At 39.9% G+C, this 17,500-nt stretch overlaps 7 non-coding genes across 7 annotated transcripts; all 7 read left to right on the top strand.

The window, feature by feature from the left end:
• Positions 1-416: 416 nt before the first annotated feature.
• Positions 417-489, top strand: TRNAA-AGC (transfer RNA alanine (anticodon AGC)). Its single transcript has one exon. It is a non-coding gene; the product is annotated as a tRNA-Ala (tRNA).
• Positions 490-4,620: 4,131 nt separating this feature from the next.
• Positions 4,621-4,693, top strand: TRNAA-AGC (transfer RNA alanine (anticodon AGC)). Its single transcript has one exon. It is a non-coding gene; the product is annotated as a tRNA-Ala (tRNA).
• A 2,028-nt stretch (positions 4,694-6,721) lies between these two features.
• Positions 6,722-6,794, top strand: TRNAA-AGC (transfer RNA alanine (anticodon AGC)). Its single transcript has one exon. It is a non-coding gene; the product is annotated as a tRNA-Ala (tRNA).
• A 4,130-nt stretch (positions 6,795-10,924) lies between these two features.
• Positions 10,925-10,997, top strand: TRNAA-AGC (transfer RNA alanine (anticodon AGC)). Its single transcript has one exon. It is a non-coding gene; the product is annotated as a tRNA-Ala (tRNA).
• A 978-nt stretch (positions 10,998-11,975) lies between these two features.
• TRNAA-AGC (transfer RNA alanine (anticodon AGC)) lies at positions 11,976-12,048 on the top strand. The gene has a single exon. It is a non-coding gene; the product is annotated as a tRNA-Ala (tRNA).
• A 4,075-nt stretch (positions 12,049-16,123) lies between these two features.
• TRNAA-AGC (transfer RNA alanine (anticodon AGC)) lies at positions 16,124-16,196 on the top strand. Its single transcript has one exon. It is a non-coding gene; the product is annotated as a tRNA-Ala (tRNA).
• A 978-nt stretch (positions 16,197-17,174) lies between these two features.
• TRNAA-AGC (transfer RNA alanine (anticodon AGC)) lies at positions 17,175-17,247 on the top strand. Its single transcript has one exon. It is a non-coding gene; the product is annotated as a tRNA-Ala (tRNA).
• Positions 17,248-17,500: the final 253 nt, after the last annotated feature.

The following is a 17,500-nucleotide window of genomic DNA, read 5'->3' as shown; positions in this document are numbered from 1 at the left end:
TCTTGAAGTGGGAGCCCGGCTAGCTCAGTCGGTAGAGCATGAGACTCTTAATCTCAGGGTCGTGGGTTTGAGCCCCACGTTGGGCGAAAATGAGTAATTTTTGCTGGACTCTCATAATCTGGTGATTATTCTTGCATTAGACATGCAATAACTATCAAAAATGGTATCTCCCTTGGTTTCTCATTGGTGGGAAATTTAACTTCAAGATTAGGTAGGGTATGAGTCCAGATGAACACACTACAATATCACTCATATTCGAGTAGTAAACAGGCCAACCTGAACTGTAAAACATCCCATAAGTGGAGGTAAGGCATAAGTTAGGAGTGAACTGAACACTGTTATGGGCAATTGGACTTCAAATAAAGTGTGGAAGGCAGTGAGGTTACTTTTTTCATGTTATGCAGATTAAACACACAGGGGAATTAGCTCAAATGGTAGAGCGCTCGCTTAGCATGCGAGAGGTAGCGGGATCGATGCCCGCATTCTCCATTATAAAATTTGCATACATTTTATTTTTAACTTGTCATTGCCAAGGTCATTGCAGAGTAAGAACAGAAAAATCACAGATTGCTTTCAAATATGGTCTCATTATAACAACTAAAGTGGTTTAATCAAAAGGGTTCAGGTATTCTTTAGCATGTGAGAGGAATTTGAATTCTTATGCAATCTCAAAATGAAGTTCTCACAACTTCCGTTTTCATTTTCTCTTATTTTTTTTGACACTCTGTCCTCTGAAGGATGTATAAATCTGGCTTTTCTTGCAAAACAAGAGTAGAGGAATATCCAGGATTTGATTTTTTTCACAAAAAGGGATTGGTCTGCATACTGTCTTAAGGAGGGAGCCCGGCTCGCTCAGTCGGTAGAGCATGAGACTCTTAATCTCAGGGTCGTGGGTTAGAGCCCCATGTTGGGCGAAAACGAGTAATTTTTTCCTGAATATTGCATTGACTCTCATAATATGGAGATTAATCTTGCATTAGACCTGCAATAACTCCCAAAAATTGTCCAGGAACGGATTTCCGTCATAAAAAATGATTAGTCTGCATACCATCTTGAAGTGGGAGCCCGGCTAGCTCAGTCGGTAGAGCATGAGACTCTTAATCTCAGGGTCGTGGGTTTGAGCCCCACGTTGGGCGAAAATGAGTAATTTTTGCTGGACTCTCATAATCTGGTGATTATTCTTGCATTAGACATGCAATAACTATCAAAAATGGTATCTCCCTTGGTTTCTCATTGGTGGGAAATTTAACTTCAAGATTAGGTAGGGTATGAGTCTAGATGAACACACCACAATATCACTCATATTCGAGTAGTAAACAGGCCAACCTGAACTGTAAAACATCCCATAAGTGGAGGTAAGGCATAAGTTAGGAGTGAACTGAACACTGTTATGGGCAATTGGACTGCAAATAAAGTGTGGAAGGCAGTGAGGTTACTTTTTTCATGTTATGCAGATTAAACACTCAGGGGAATTAGCTCAAATGGTAGAGCGCTCGCTTAGCATGCGAGAGGTAGCGGGGTTGACGCCCGCATTCTCCATTATAAAATTTGCATACATTTTATTTTTAACTTGTCATTGCCCATGGTCATTGCAGAGTAAGAACAGAAAAATCACAGATGGCTTTCAAATATGGTCTCATTATAACAACTAAAGTGGTTTAATCGAAAGGGTTCAGGTATTCTTTAGCATGTGAGAGGAATTTGAATTCTTATGCAATCTCAAAATGAAGTTCTCACAACTTCCGTTTTCATTTTCTCTTATTTTTATTTGACACTCTGTCCTCTGAAGGATGTATAAATCAGGCTTTCCTTGCAAAACAAGAGTAGAGGAATATCCAGGATTTGATTTTCTTCACAAAAAGGGATTGGTCTGCATACTGTCTTAAGGAGGGAGCCCGGCTAGCTCAGTCGGTAGAGCATGAGACTCTTAATCTCAGGGTCATGGGTTCGAGCCCCACGTTGGGCGAAAACGAGTAATTTTTGCCTGAATATTGCATTGACTCTCATAATATGGAGATTAATCTTGCATTAGACCTGCAATAACTCCCAAAAATTGTCCAGGAATGGATTTCCTTCATAAAAAATGATTAGTCTGCATACCATCTTGAAGTGGGAGCCCGGCTAGCTCAGTCGGTAGAGCATGAGACTCTTAATCTCAGGGTCGTGGGTTTGAGCCCCACGTTGGGCGAAAATGAGTAATTTTTGCTGGACTCTCATAATCTGGTGATTATTCTTGCATTAGACATGCAATAACTATCAAAAATGGTATCTCCCTTGGTTTCTCATTGGTGGGAAATTTAACTTCAAGATTAGGTAGGGTATGAGTCTAGATGAACACACCACAATATCACTCATATTCGAGTAGTAAACAGGCCAACCTGAACTGTAAAACATCCCATAAGTGGAGGTAAGGCATAAGTTAGGAGTGAACTGAACACTGTTTTGGGCAATTGGACTGCAAATAAAGTGTGGAAGGCAGTGAGGTTACTTTTTTCATGTTATGCAGATTAAACACACAGGGGAATTAGCTCAAATGGTAGAGTGCTTGCTTAGCATGCGAGAGGTAGCGGGATCGATGCCCGCATTCTCCATTATAAAATTTGCATACATTTTATTTTTAACTTGTCATTGCCCATGGTCATTGCAGAGTAAGAACAGAAAAATCACAGATGGCTTTCAAATATGGTCTCAATATAACAACTAAAGTGGTTTAATCAAAAGGGTTCAGGTATTCTTTAGCATGTGAGAGGAATTTGAATTCTTCTGCAATCTCAAAATGAAGTTCTCACAACTTCCATTTTCATTTTCTCTTATTTTTTTTGACACTCTGTCCTCTGAAGGATGTATAAATCTGGCTTTCCTTGCAAAACAAGAGTAGAGGAATATCCAGGATTTGATTTTTTTCACAAAAAGGGATTGGTCTGCATACTGTCTTAAGGAGGGAGTCCGGCTAGCTCAGTCGGTAGAGCATGAGACTCTTAATCTCAGGGTCGTGAGTTCGAGCCCCACGTTGGGCGAAAACGAGTAATTTTTGCCTGAATATTGCATTGACTCTCATAATATGGAGATTAATCTTGCATTAGACCTGCAATAACTCCCAAAAATTGTCCAGGAATGGATTTCCTTCATAAAAAAGGATTAGTCTGCATCCCATCTTGCAGTGGGAGCCCGGCTAGCTCAGTCGGTAGAGCATGAGACTCTTAATCTCAGGGTCGTGGGTTTGAGCCCCACGTTGGGCGAAAATGAGTAATTTTTGCTGGACTCTCATAATCTGGTGATTATTCTTGCATTAGACATGCAATAACTATCAAAAATGGTATCTCCCTTGGTTTCTCATTGGTGGGAAATTTAACTTCAAGATTAGGTAGGGTATGAGTCTAGATGAACACACCACAATATCACTCATATTCGAGTAGTAAACAGGCCAACCTGAACTGTAAAACATCCCATAAGTGGAGGTAAGGCATAAGTTAGGAGTGAACTGAACACTGTTTTGGGCAATTGGACTGCAAATAAAGTGTGGAAGGCAGTGAGGTTACTTTTTTCATGTTATGCAGATTAAACACACAGGGGAATTAGCTCAAATGGTAGAGTGCTCGCTTAGCATGCGAGAGGTAGCGGGATCGATGCCCGCATTCTCCATTATAAAATTTGCATACATTTTATTTTTAACTTGTCATTGCCCATGGTCATTGCAGAGTAAGAACAGAAAAATCACAGATGGCTTTCAAATATGGTCTCAATATAACAACTAAAGTGGTTTAATCAAAAGGGTTCAGGTATTCTTTAGCATGTGAGAGGAATTTGAATTCTTATGCAATCTCAAAATGAAGTTCTCACAACTTCCATTTTCATTTTCTCTTATTTCTTTTGACACTCTGTCCTCTGAAGGATGTATAAATCTGGCTTTCCTTGCAAAACAAGAGTAGAGGAATATCCAGGATTTGATTTTTTTCACAAAAAGGGATTGGTCTGCATACTGTCTTAAGGAGGGAGCCCGGCTAGCTCAGTCGGTAGAGCATGAGACTCTTAATCTCAGGGTCGTGGGTTCGAGCCCCACGTTGGGCGAAAACGAGTAATTTTTGCCTGAATATTGCATTGACTCTCATAATATGGAGATTAATCTTGCATTAGACCTGCAATAACTCCCAAAAATTGTCCAGGAATGGATTTCCTTCATAAAAAATGATTAGTCTGCATACCATCTTGAAGTGGGAGCCCGGCTAGCTCAGTCGGTAGAGCATGAGACTCTTAATCTCAGGGTCGTGGGTTCGAGCCCCACGTTGGGCGAAAATGAGTAATTTTTGCTGGACTCTCATAATCTGGTGATTATTCTTGCATTAGACATGCAATAACTATCAAAAATGGTATCTCCCTTGGTTTCTCATTGGTGGGAAATTTAACTTCAAGATTAGGTAGGGTATGAGTCCAGATGAACACACCACAATATCACTCATAATCGAGTAGTAAACAGGCCAACCTGAACTGTAAAACATCCCATAAGTGGAGGTAAGGCATAAGTTAGGAGTGAACTGAACACTGTTATGGGCAATTGGATTTCAAATAAAGTGTGGAAGGCAGTGAGGTTACTTTTTTCATGTTATGCAGATTAAACACACAGGGGAATTAGCTCAAATGGTAGAGCGCTCGCTTAGCATGCGAGAGGTAGCGGGATCGATGCCCGCATTCTCCATTATAAAATTTGCATACATTTTATTTTTAACTTGTCATTGCCAAGGTCATTGCAGAGTAAGAACAGAAAAATCACAGATTGCTTTCAAATATGGTCTCATTATAACAACTAAAGTGGTTTAATCAAAAGGGTTCAGGTATTCTTTAGCATGTGAGAGGAATTTGAATTCTTATGCAATCTCAAAATGAAGTTCTCACAACTTCCATTTTCATTTTCTCTTATTTTTTTTGACACTCTGTCCTCTGAAGGATGTATAAATCTGGCTTTTCTTGCAAAACAAGAGTAGAGGAATATCCAGGATTTGATTTTTTTCACAAAAAGGGATTGGTCTGCATACTGTCTTAAGGAGGGAGCCCGGCTCGCTCAGTCGGTAGAGCATGAGACTCTTAATCTCAGGGTCGTGGGTTAGAGCCCCATGTTGGGCGAAAACGAGTAATTTTTTCCTGAATATTGCATTGACTCTCATAATATGGAGATTAATCTTGCATTAGACCTGCAATAACTCCCAAAAATTGTCCAGGAATGGATTTCCGTCATAAAAAATGATTAGTCTGCATACCATCTTGAAGTGGGAGCCCGGCTAGCTCAGTCGGTAGAGCATGAGACTCTTAATCTCAGGGTCGTGGGTTTGAGCCCCACGTTGGGCGAAAATGAGTAATTTTTGCTGGACTCTCATAATCTGGTGATTATTCTTGCATTAGACATGCAATAACTATCAAAAATGGTATCTCCCTTGGTTTCTCATTGGTGGGAAATTTAACTTCAAGATTAGGTAGGGTATGAGTCTAGATGAACACACCACAATATCACTCATATTCGAGTAGTAAACAGGCCAACCTGAACTGTAAAACATCCCATAAATGGAGGTAAGGCATAAGTTAGGAGTGAACTGAACACTGTTATGGGCAATTGTACTGCAAATAAAGTGTGGAAGGCAGTGAGGTTACTTTTTTCATGTTATGCAGATTAAACACACAGGGGAATTAGCTCAAATGGTAGAGTGCTCGCTTAGCATGCGAGAGGTAGCGGGATCGATGCCCGCATTCTCCATTATAAAATTTGCATACATTTTATTTTTAACTTGTCATTGCCCATGGTCATTGCAGAGTAAGAACAGAAAAATCACAGATGGCTTTCAAATATGGTCTCAATATAACAACTAAAGTGGTTTAATCAAAAGGGTTCAGGTATTCTTTAGCATGTGAGAGGAATTTGAATTCTTATGCAATCTCAAAATGAAGTTCTCACAACTTCCATTTTCATTTTCTCTTATTTTTTTTGACACTCTGTCCTCTGAAGGATGTATAAATCTGGCTTTCCTTGCAAAACAAGAGTAGAGGAATATCCAGGATTTGATTTTTTTCACAAAAAGGGATTGGTCTGCATACTGTCTTAAGGAGGGAGCCCGGCTACCTCAGTCGGTAGAGCATGAGACTCTTAATCTCAGGGTCGTGGGTTCGAGCCCCACGTTGGGCGAAAACGAGTAATTTTTGCCTGAATATTGCATTGACTCTCATAATATGGAGATTAATCTTGCATTAGACCTGCAATAACTCCCAAAAATTGTCCAGGAATGGATTTCCTTCATAAAAAATGATTAGTCTGCATACCATCTTGAAGTGGGAGCCCGGCTAGCTCAGTCGGTAGAGCATGAGACTCTTAATCTCAGGGTCGTGGGTTCGAGCCCCACGTTGGGCGAAAATGAGTAATTTTTGCTGGACTCTCATAATCTGGTGATTATTCTTGCATTAGACATGCAATAACTATCAAAAATGGTATCTCCCTTGGTTTCTCATTGGTGGGAAATTTAACTTCAAGATTAGGTAGGGTATGAGTCTAGATGAACACACCACAATATCACTCATAATCGAGTAGTAAACAGGCCAACCTGAACTGTAAAACATCCCATAAGTGGAGGTAAGGCATAAGTTAGGAGTGAACTGAACACTGTTATGGGCAATTGGACTTCAAATAAAGTGTGGAAGGCAGTGAGGTTACTTTTTTCATGTTAGGCAGAATAAACACACAGGGGAATTAGCTCAAATGGTAGAGCGCTCGCTTAGCATGCGAGAGGTAGCGGGATCGATGCCCGCATTCTCCATTATAAAATTTGCATACATTTTATTTTTAACTTGTCATTGCCCATGGTCATTGCAGAGTAAGAACAGAAAAATCACAGATGGCTTTCAAATATGGTCTCATTATAACAACTAAAGTGGTTTAATCAAAAGGGTTCAGGTATTCTTTAGCATGTGAGAGGAATTTGAATTCTTATGCAATCTCAAAATGAAGTTCTCACAACTTCCATTTTCATTTTCTCTTATTTTTTTGACACTCTGTCCTCTGAAGGATGTATAAATCTGGCTTTCCTTGCAAAACAAGAGTAGAGGAATATCCAGGATTTGATTTTTTTCACAAAAAGGGATTGGTCTGCATACTGTCTTAAGGAGGGAGCCCGGCTAGCTCAGTCGGTAGAGCATGAGACTCTTAATCTCAGGGTTGTGGGTTCGAGCTCCACGTTGGGCGAAAACGAGTAATTTTTGCCTGAATATTGCATTGACTCTCATAATATGGAGATTATTCTTGCATTAGACCTGCAATAACTCCCAAAAATTGTCCAGGAATGGATTTCCTTCATAAAAAATGATTAGTCTGCATACCATCTTGAAGTGGGAGCCCGGCTAGCTCAGTCGGTAGAGCATGAGACTCTTAATCTCAGGGTCGTGGGTTTGAGCCCCACGTTGGGCGAAAATGAGTAATTTTTGCTGGACTCTCATAATCTGGTGATTATTCTTGCATTAGACATGCAATAACTATCAAAAATGGTATCTCCCTTGGTTTCTCATTGGTGGGAAATTTAAATTCAAGATTAGGTAGGGTATGAGTCCAGATGAACACACCACAATATCACTCATATTCGAGTAGTAAACAGGCCAACCTGAACTGTAAAACATCCCATAAGTGGAGGTAAGGCATAAGTTAGGAGTGAACTGAACACTGTTATGGGCAATTGGACTTCAAATAAAGTGTGGAAGGCAGTGAGGTTACTTTTTTCATGTTATGCAGATTAAACACACAGGGGAATTAGCTCAAATGGTAGAGCGCTTGCTTAGCATGCGAGAGGTAGCGGGATCGATGCCCGCATTCTCCATTATAAAATTTGCATACATTTTATTTTTAACTTGTCATTGCCAAGGTCATTGCAGAGTAAGAACAGAAAAATCACAGATTGCTTTCAAATATGGTCTCATTATAACAACTAAAGTGGTTTAATCAAAAGGGTTCAGGTATTCTTTAGCATGTGAGAGGAATTTGAATTCTTATGCAATCTCAAAATGAAGTTCTCACAACTTCTGTTTTCATTTTCTCTTATTTTTTTTGACACTCTGTCCTCTGAAGGATGTATAAATCTGGCTTTTCTTGCAAAACAAGAGTAGAGGAATATCCAGGATTTGATTTTTTTCACAAAAAGGGATTGGTCTGCATACTGTCTTAAGGAGGGAGCCCGGCTCGCTCAGTCGGTAGAGCATGAGACTCTTAATCTCAGGGTCGTGGGTTAGAGCCCCATGTTGGGCGAAAACGAGTAATTTTTTCCTGAATATTGCATTAACTCTCATAATATGGAGATTAATCTTGCATTAGACCTGCAATAACTCCCAAAAATTGTCCAGGAATGGATTTCCGTCATAAAAAATGATTAGTCTGCATACCATCTTGAAGTGGGAGCCCGGCTAGCTCAGTCGGTAGAGCATGAGACTCTTAATCTCAGGGTCGTGGGTTCGAGCCCCACGTTGGGCGAAAATGAGTAATTTTTGCTGGACTCTCATAATCTGGTGATTATTCTTGCATTAGACATGCAATAACTATCAAAAATGGTATCTTCCTTGGTTTCTCATTGGTGGGAAATTTAACTTCAAGATTAGGTAGGGTATGAGTCTAGATGAACACACCACAATATCACTCATATTCGAGTAGTAAACAGGCCAACCTGAACTGTAAAACATCCCATAAGTGGAGGTAAGGCATAAGTTAGGAGTGAACTGAACACTGTTATGGGCAATTGGACTGCAAATAAAGTGTGGAAGGCAGTGAGGTTACTTTTTTCATGTTATGCAGATTAAACACTCAGGGGAATTAGCTCAAATGGTAGAGCGCTCACTTAGCATGCGAGAGGTAGCGGGGTTGATGCCCACATTCTCCATTATAAAATTTGCATACATTTTATTTTTAACTTGTCATTGCCCATGGTCATTGCAGAGTAAGAACAGAAAAATCACAGATGGCTTTCAAATATGGTCTCATTATAACAACTAAAGTGGTTTAATCAAAAGGGTTCAGGTATTCTTTAGCATGTGAGAGGAATTTGAATTCTTATGCAATCTCAAAATGAAGTTCTCACAACTTCCGTTTTCATTTTCTCTTATTTTTTTTTGACACTCTGTCCTCTGAAGGATGTATAAATCAGGCTTTCCTTGCAAAACAAGAGTAGAGGAATATCCAGGATTTGATTTTCTTCACAAAAAGGGATTGGTCTGCATACTGTCTTAAGGAGGGAGCCCGGCTAGCTCAGTCGGTAGAGCATGAGACTCTTAATCTCAGGGTCATGGGTTCGAGCCCCACGTTGGGCGAAAACGAGTAATTTTTGCCTGAATATTGCATTGACTCTCATAATATGGAGATTAATCTTGCATTAGACCTGCAATAACTCCCAAAAATTGTCCAGGAATGGATTTCCTTCATAAAAAATGATTAGTCTGCATACCATCTTGAAGTGGGAGCCTGGCTAGCTCAGTCGGTAGAGCATGAGACTCTTAATCTCAGGGTCGTGGGTTTGAGCCCCACGTTGGGCGAAAATGAGTAATTTTTGCTGGACTCTCATAATCTGGTGATTATTCTTGCATTAGACATGCAATAACTATCAAAAATGGTATCTCCCTTGGTTTCTCATTGGTGGGAAATTTAACTTCAAGATTAGGTAGGGTATGAGTCTAGATGAACACACCACAATATCACTCATATTCGAGTAGTAAACAGGCCAACCTGAACTGTAAAACATCCCATAAGTGGAGGTAAGGCATAAGTTAGGAGTGAACTGAACACTGTTTTGGGCAATTGGACTGCAAATAAAGTGTGGAAGGCAGTGAGGTTACTTTTTTCATGTTATGCAGATTAAACACACAGGGGAATTAGCTCAAATGGTAGAGTGCTCGCTTAGCATGCGAGAGGTAGCGGGATCGATGCCCGCATTCTACATTATAAAATTTGCATACATTTTATTTTTAACTTGTCATTGCCCATGGTCATTGCAGAGTAAGAACAGAAAAATCACAGATGGCTTTCAAATATGGTCTCAATATAACAACTAAAGTGGTTTAATCAAAAGGGTTCAGGTATTCTTTAGCATGTGAGAGGAATTTGAATTCTTCTGCAATCTCAAAATGAAGTTCTCACAACTTCCATTTTCATTTTCTCTTATTTTTTTTGACACTCTGTCCTCTGAAGGATGTATAAATCTGGCTTTCCTTGCAAAACAAGAGTAGAGGAATATCCAGGATTTGATTTTTTTCACAAAAAGGGATTGGTCTGCATACTGTCTTAAGGAGGGAGCCCGGCTAGCTCAGTCGGTAGAGCATGAGACTCTTAATCTCAGGGTCGTGAGTTCGAGCCCCACGTTGGGCGAAAACGAGTAATTTTTGCCTGAATATTGCATTGACTCTCATAATATGGAGATTAATCTTGCATTAGACCTGCAATAACTCCCAAAAATTGTCCAGGAATGGATTTCCTTCATAAAAAAGGATTAGTCTGCATCCCATCTTGCAGTGGGAGCCCGGCTAGCTCAGTCGGTAGAGCATGAGACTCTTAATCTCAGGGTCGTGGGTTTGAGCCCCACGTTGGGCGAAAATGAGTACTTTTTGCTGGACTCTCATAATCTGGTGATTATTCTTGCATTAGACATGCAATAACTATCAAAAATGGTATCTCCCTTGGTTTCTCATTGGTGGGAAATTTAACTTCAAGATTAGGTAGGGTATGAGTCTAGATGAACACACCACAATATCACTCATATTCGAGTAGTAAACAGGCCAACCTGAACTGTAAAACATCCCATAAGTGGAGGTAAGGCATAAGTTGGGAGTGAACTGAACACTGTTTTGGGCAATTGGACTGCAAATAAAGTGTGGAAGGCAGTGAGGTTACTTTTTTCATGTTAGGCAGATTAAACACACAGGGGAATTAGCTCAAATGGTAGAGCGCTCGCTTAGCATGCGAGAGGTAGCGGGATCGATGCCCGCATTCTCCATTATAAAATTTGCATACATTTTATTTTTAACTTGTCATTGCCCATGGTCATTGCAGAGTAAGAACAGAAAAATCACAGATGGCTTTCAAATATGGTCTCATTATAACAACTAAAGTGGTTTAATCAAAAGGGTTCAGGTATTCTTTAGCATGTGAGAGGAATTTGAATTCTTATGCAATCTCAAAATGAAGTTCTCACAACTTCCATTTTCATTTTCTCTTATTTTTTTTGACACTCTGTCCTCTGAAGGATGTATAAATCTGGCTTTCCTTGCAAAACAAGAGTAGAGGAATATCCAGGATTTGATTTTTTTCACAAAAAGGGATTGGTCTGCATACTGTCTTAAGGAGGGAGCCCGGCTAGCTCAGTCGGTAGAGCATGAGACTCTTAATCTCAGGGTTGTGGGTTCGAGCTCCACGTTGGGCGAAAACGAGTAATTTTTGCCTGAATATTGCATTGACTCTCATAATATGGAGATTATTCTTGCATTAGACCTGCAATAACTCCCAAAAATTGTCCAGGAATGGATTTCCTTCATAAAAAATGATTAGTCTGCATACCATCTTGAAGTGGGAGCCCGGCTAGCTCAGTCGGTAGAGCATGAGACTCTTAATCTCAGGGTCGTGGGTTTGAGCCCCACGTTGGGCGAAAATGAGTAATTTTTGCTGGACTCTCATAATCTGGTGATTATTCTTGCATTAGACATGCAATAACTATCAAAAATGGTATCTCCCTTGGTTTCTCATTGGTGGGAAATTTAACTTCAAGATTAGGTAGGGTATGAGTCCAGACGAACACACCACAATATCACTCATATTCGAGTAGTAAACAGGCCAACCTGAACTGTAAAACATCCCATAAGTGGAGGTAAGGCATAAGTTAGGAGTGAACTGAACACTGTTATGGGCAATTGGACTTCAAATAAAGTGTGGAAGGCAGTGAGGTTACTTTTTTCATGTTATGCAGATTAAACACACAGGGGAATTAGCTCAAATGGTAGAGCGCTCGCTTAGCATGCGAGAGGTAGCGGGATCGATGCCCGCATTCTCCATTATAAAATTTGCATACATTTTATTTTTAACTTGTCATTGCCAAGGTCATTGCAGAGTAAGAACAGAAAAATCACAGATTGCTTTCAAATATGGTCTCATTATAACAACTAAAGTGGTTTAATCAAAAGGGTTCAGGTATTCTTTAGCATGTGAGAGGAATTTGAATTCTTATGCAATCTCAAAATGAAGTTCTCACAACTTCCGTTTTCATTTTCTCTTATTTTTTTTGACACTCTGTCCTCTGAAGGATGTATAAATCTGGCTTTTCTTGCAAAACAAGAGTAGAGGAATATCCAGGATTTGATTTTTTTCACAAAAAGGGATTGGTCTGCATACTGTCTTAAGGAGGGAGCCCGGCTCGCTCAGTCGGTAGAGCATGAGACTCTTAATCTCAGGGTCGTGGGTTAGAGCCCCATGTTGGGCGAAAACGAGTAATTTTTTCCTGAATATTGCATTGACTCTCATAATATGGAGATTAATCTTGCATTAGACCTGCAATAACTCCCAAAAATTGTCCAGGAATGGATTTCCGTCATAAAAAATGATTAGTCTGCATACCATCTTGAAGTGGGAGCCCGGCTAGCTCAGTCGGTAGAGCATGAGACTCTTAATCTCAGGGTCGTGGGTTTGAGCCCCACGTTGGGCGAAAATGAGTAATTTTTGCTGGACTCTCATAATCTGGTGATTATTCTTGCATTAGACATGCAATAACTATCAAAAATGGTATCTCCCTTGGTTTCTCATTGGTGGGAAATTTAACTTCAAGATTAGGTAGGGTATGAGTCTAGATGAACACACCACAATATCACTCATATTCGAGTAGTAAACAGGCCAACCTGAACTGTAAAACATCCCATAAGTGGAGGTAAGGCATAAGTTAGGAGTGAACTGAACACTGTTATGGGCAATTGGACTGCAAATAAAGTGTGGAAGGCAGTGAGGTTACTTTTTTCATGTTATGCATATTAAACACTCAGGGGAATTAGCTCAAATGGTAGAGCACTCACTTAGCATGCGAGAGGTAGCGGGGTTGATGCCCGCATTCTCCATTATAAAATTTGCATACATTTTATTTTTAACTTGTCATTGCCCATGGTCATTGCAGAGTAAGAACAGAAAAATCACAGATGGCTTTCAAATATGGTCTCATTATAACAACTAAAGTGGTTTAATCAAAAGGGTTCAGGTATTCTTTAGCATGTGAGAGGAATTTGAATTCTTATGCAATCTCAAAATGAAGTTCTCACAACTTCCGTTTTCATTTTCTCTTATTTTTTTTTGACACTCTGTCCTCTGAAGGATGTATAAATCAGGCTTTCCTTGCAAAACAAGAGTAGAGGAATATCCAGGATTTGATTTTCTTCACAAAAAGGGATTGGTCTGCATACTGTCTTAAGGAGGGAGCCCAGCTAGCTCAGTCGGTAGAGCATGAGACTCTTAATCTCAGGGTCATGGGTTCGAGCCCCACGTTGGGCGAAAACGAGTAATTTTTGCCTGAATATTGCATTGACTCTCATAATATGGAGATTAATCTTGCATTAGACCTGCAATAACTCCCAAAAATTGTCCAGGAATGGATTTCCTTCATAAAAAATGATTAGTCTGCATACCATCCTGAAGTGGGAGCCCGGCTAGCTCAGTCGGTAGAGCATGAGACTCTTAATCTCAGGGTCGTGGGTTTGAGCCCCACGTTGGGCGAAAATGAGTAATTTTTGCTGGACTCTCATAATCTGGTGATTATTCTTGCATTAGACATGCAATAACTATCAAAAATGGTATCTCCCTTGGTTTCTCATTGGTGGGAAATTTAACTTCAAGATTAGGTAGGGTATGAGTCTAGATGAACACACCACAATATCACTCATATTCGAGTAGTAAACAGGCCAACCTGAACTGTAAAACATCCCATAAGTGGAGGTAAGGCATAAGTTAGGAGTGAACTGAACACTGTTTTGGGCAATTGGACTGCAAATAAAGTGTGGAAGGCAGTGAGGTTACTTTTTTCATGTTATGCAGATTAAACACACAGGGGAATTAGCTCAAATGGTAGAGTGCTCGCTTAGCATGCGAGAGGTAGCGGGATCGATGCCCGCATTCTCCATTATAAAATTTGCATACATTTTATTTTTAACTTGTCATTGCCCATGGTCATTGCAGAGTAAGAACAGAAAAATCACAGATGGCTTTCAAATATGGTCTCAATATAACAACTAAAGTGGTTTAATCAAAAGGGTTCAGGTATTCTTTAGCATGTGAGAGGAATTTGAATTCTTCTGCAATCTCAAAATGAAGTTCTCACAACTTCCATTTTCATTTTCTCTTATTTTTTTTGACACTCTGTCCTCTGAAGGATGTATAAATCTGGCTTTCCTTGCAAAACAAGAGTAGAGGAATATCCAGGATTTGATTTTTTTCACAAAAAGGGATTGGTCTGCATACTGTCTTAAGGAGGGAGCCCGGCTAGCTCAGTCGGTAGAGCATGAGACTCTTAATCTCAGGGTCGTGAGTTCGAGCCCCACGTTGGGCGAAAACGAGTAATTTTTGCCTGAATATTGCATTGACTCTCATAATATGGAGATTAATCTTGCATTAGACCTGCAATAACTCCCAAAAATTGTCCAGGAATGGATTTCCTTCATAAAAAAGGATTAGTCTGCATCCCATCTTGCAGTGGGAGCCTGGCTAGCTCAGTCGGTAGAGCATGAGACTCTTAATCTCAGGGTCGTGGGTTTGAGCCCCAAGTTGGGCGAAAATGAGTAATTTTTGCTGGACTCTCATAATCTGGTGATTATTCTTGCATTAGACATGCAATAACTATCAAAAATGGTATCTCCCTTGGTTTCTCATTGGTGGGAAATTTAACTTCAAGATTAGGTAGGGTATGAGTCTAGATGAACACACCACAATATCACTCATATTCGAGTAGTAAACAGGCCAACCTGAACTGTAAAACATCCCATAAGTGGAGGTAAGGCATAAGTTAGGAGTGAACTGAACACTGTTTTGGGCAATTGGACTGCAAATAAAGTGTGGAAGGCAGTGAGGTTACTTTTTTCATGTTATGCAGATTAAACACACAGGGGAATTAGCTCAAATGGTAGAGTGCTCGCTTAGCATGCGAGAGGTAGCGGGATCGATGCCCGCATTCTCCATTATAAAACAGAAAAATCACAGATGGCTTTCAAATATGGTCTCAATATAACAACTAAAGTGGTTTAATCAAAAGGGTTCAGGTATTCTTTAGCATGTGAGAGGAATTTGAATTCTTATGCAATCTCAAAATGAAGTTCTCACAACTTCCATTTTCATTTTCTCTTATTTTTTTTGACACTCTGTCCTCTGAAGGATGTATAAATCTGGCTTTCCTTGCAAAACAAGAGTAGAGGAATATCCAGGATTTGATTTTTTTCACAAAAAGGGATTGGTCTGCATACTGTCTTAAGGAGGGAGCCCGGCTAGCTCAGTCGGTAGAGCATGAGACTCTTAATCTCAGGGTCGTGGGTTCGAGCCCCACGTTGGGCGAAAACGAGTAATTTTTGCCTGAATATTGCATTGACTCTCATAATATGGAGATTAATCTTGCATTAGACCTGCAATAACTCCCAAAAATTGTCCAGGAATGGATTTCCTTCATAAAAAATGATTAGTCTGCATACCATCTTGAAGTGAGAGCCCGGCTAGCTCAGTCAGTAGAGCATGAGACTCTTAATCTCAGGGTCGTGGGTTCGAGCCCCACGTTGGGCGAAAATGAGTAATTTTTGCTGGACTCTCATAATCTGGTGATTATTCTTGCATTAGACATGCAATAACTATCAAAAATGGTATCTCCCTTGGTTTCTCATTGGTGGGAAATTTAACTTCAAGATTAGGTAGAGTATGAGTCTAGATGAACACACCACAATATCACTCATAATCGAGTAGTAAACAGGCCAACCTGAACTGTAAAACATCCCATAAGTGGAGGTAAGGCATAAGTTAGGAGTGAACTGAACACTGTTATGGGCAATTGGACTTCAAATAAAGTGTGGAAGGCAGTGAGGTTACTTTTTTCATGTTAGGCAGATTAAACACACAGGGGAATTAGCTCAAATGGTAGAGCGCTCGCTTAGCATGCGAGAGGTAGCGGGATCGATGCCCGCATTCTCCATTATAAAATTTGCATACATTTTATTTTTAACTTGTCATTGCCCATGGTCATTGCAGAGTAAGAACAGAAAAATCACAGATGGCTTTCAAATATGGTCTCATTATAACAACTAAAGTGGTTTAATCAAAAGGGTTCAGGTATTCTTTAGCATGTGAGAGGAATTTGAATTCTTATGCAATCTCAAAATGAAGTTCTCACAACTTCCATTTTCATTTTCTCTTATTTTTTTTGACACTCTGTCCTCTGAAGGATGTATAAATCTGGCTTTCCTTGCAAAACAAGAGTAGAGGAATATCCAGGATTTGATTTTTTTCACAAAAAGGGATTGGTCTGCATACTGTCTTAAGGAGGGAGCCCGGCTAGCTCAGTCGGTAGAGCATGAGACTCTTAATCTCAGGGTTGTGGGTTCGAGCTCCACGTTGGGCGAAAACGAGTAATTTTTGCCTGAATATTGCATTGACTCTCATAATATGGAGATTATTCTTGCATTAGACCTGCAATAACTCCCAAAAATTGTCCAGGAATGGATTTCCTTCATAAAAAATGATTAGTCTGCATACCATCTTGAAGTGGGAGCCCGGCTAGCTCAGTCGGTAGAGCATGAGACTCTTAATCTCAGGGTCGTGGGTTTGAGCCCCACGTTGGGCGAAAATGAGTAATTTTTGCTGGACTCTCATAATCTGGTGATTATTCTTGCATTAGACATGCAATAACTATCAAAAATGGTATCTCCCTTGGTTTCTCATTGGTGGGAAATTTAACTTCAAGATTAGGTAGGGTATGAGTCCAGATGAACACACCACAATATCACTCATATTCGAATAGTAAACAGGCCAACCTGAACTGTAAAACATCCCATAAGTGGAGGTAAGGCATAAGTTAGGAGTGAACTGAACACTGTTATGGGCAATTGGACTTCAAATAAAGTGTGGAAGGCAGTGAGGTTACTTTTTTCATGTTATGCAGATTAAACACACAGGGGAATTAGCTCAAATGGTAGAGCGCTCGCTTAGCATGCGAGAGGTAGCGGGATCGATGCCCGCATTCTCCATTATAAAATTTGCATACATTTTATTTTTAACTTGTCATTGCCAAGGTCATTGCAGAGTAAGAACAGAAAAATCACAGATTGCTTTCAAATATGGTCTCATTATAACAACTAAAGTGGTTTAATCAAAAGGGTTCAGGTATTCTTTAGCATGTGAGAGGAATTTGAATTCTTATGCAATCTCAAAATGAAGTTCTCACAACTTCCGTTTTCATTTTCTCTTATTTTTTTTGACACTCTGTCCTCTGAAGGATGT

This window comes from Lissotriton vulgaris, chromosome 1_1, assembly GCF_964263255.1.
Source record: "Lissotriton vulgaris chromosome 1_1, aLisVul1.2, whole genome shotgun sequence".
Lineage (NCBI taxonomy): Eukaryota > Metazoa > Chordata > Amphibia > Caudata > Salamandridae > Lissotriton > Lissotriton vulgaris.
This window is presented reverse-complemented; position numbering and strand designations above follow the sequence as displayed.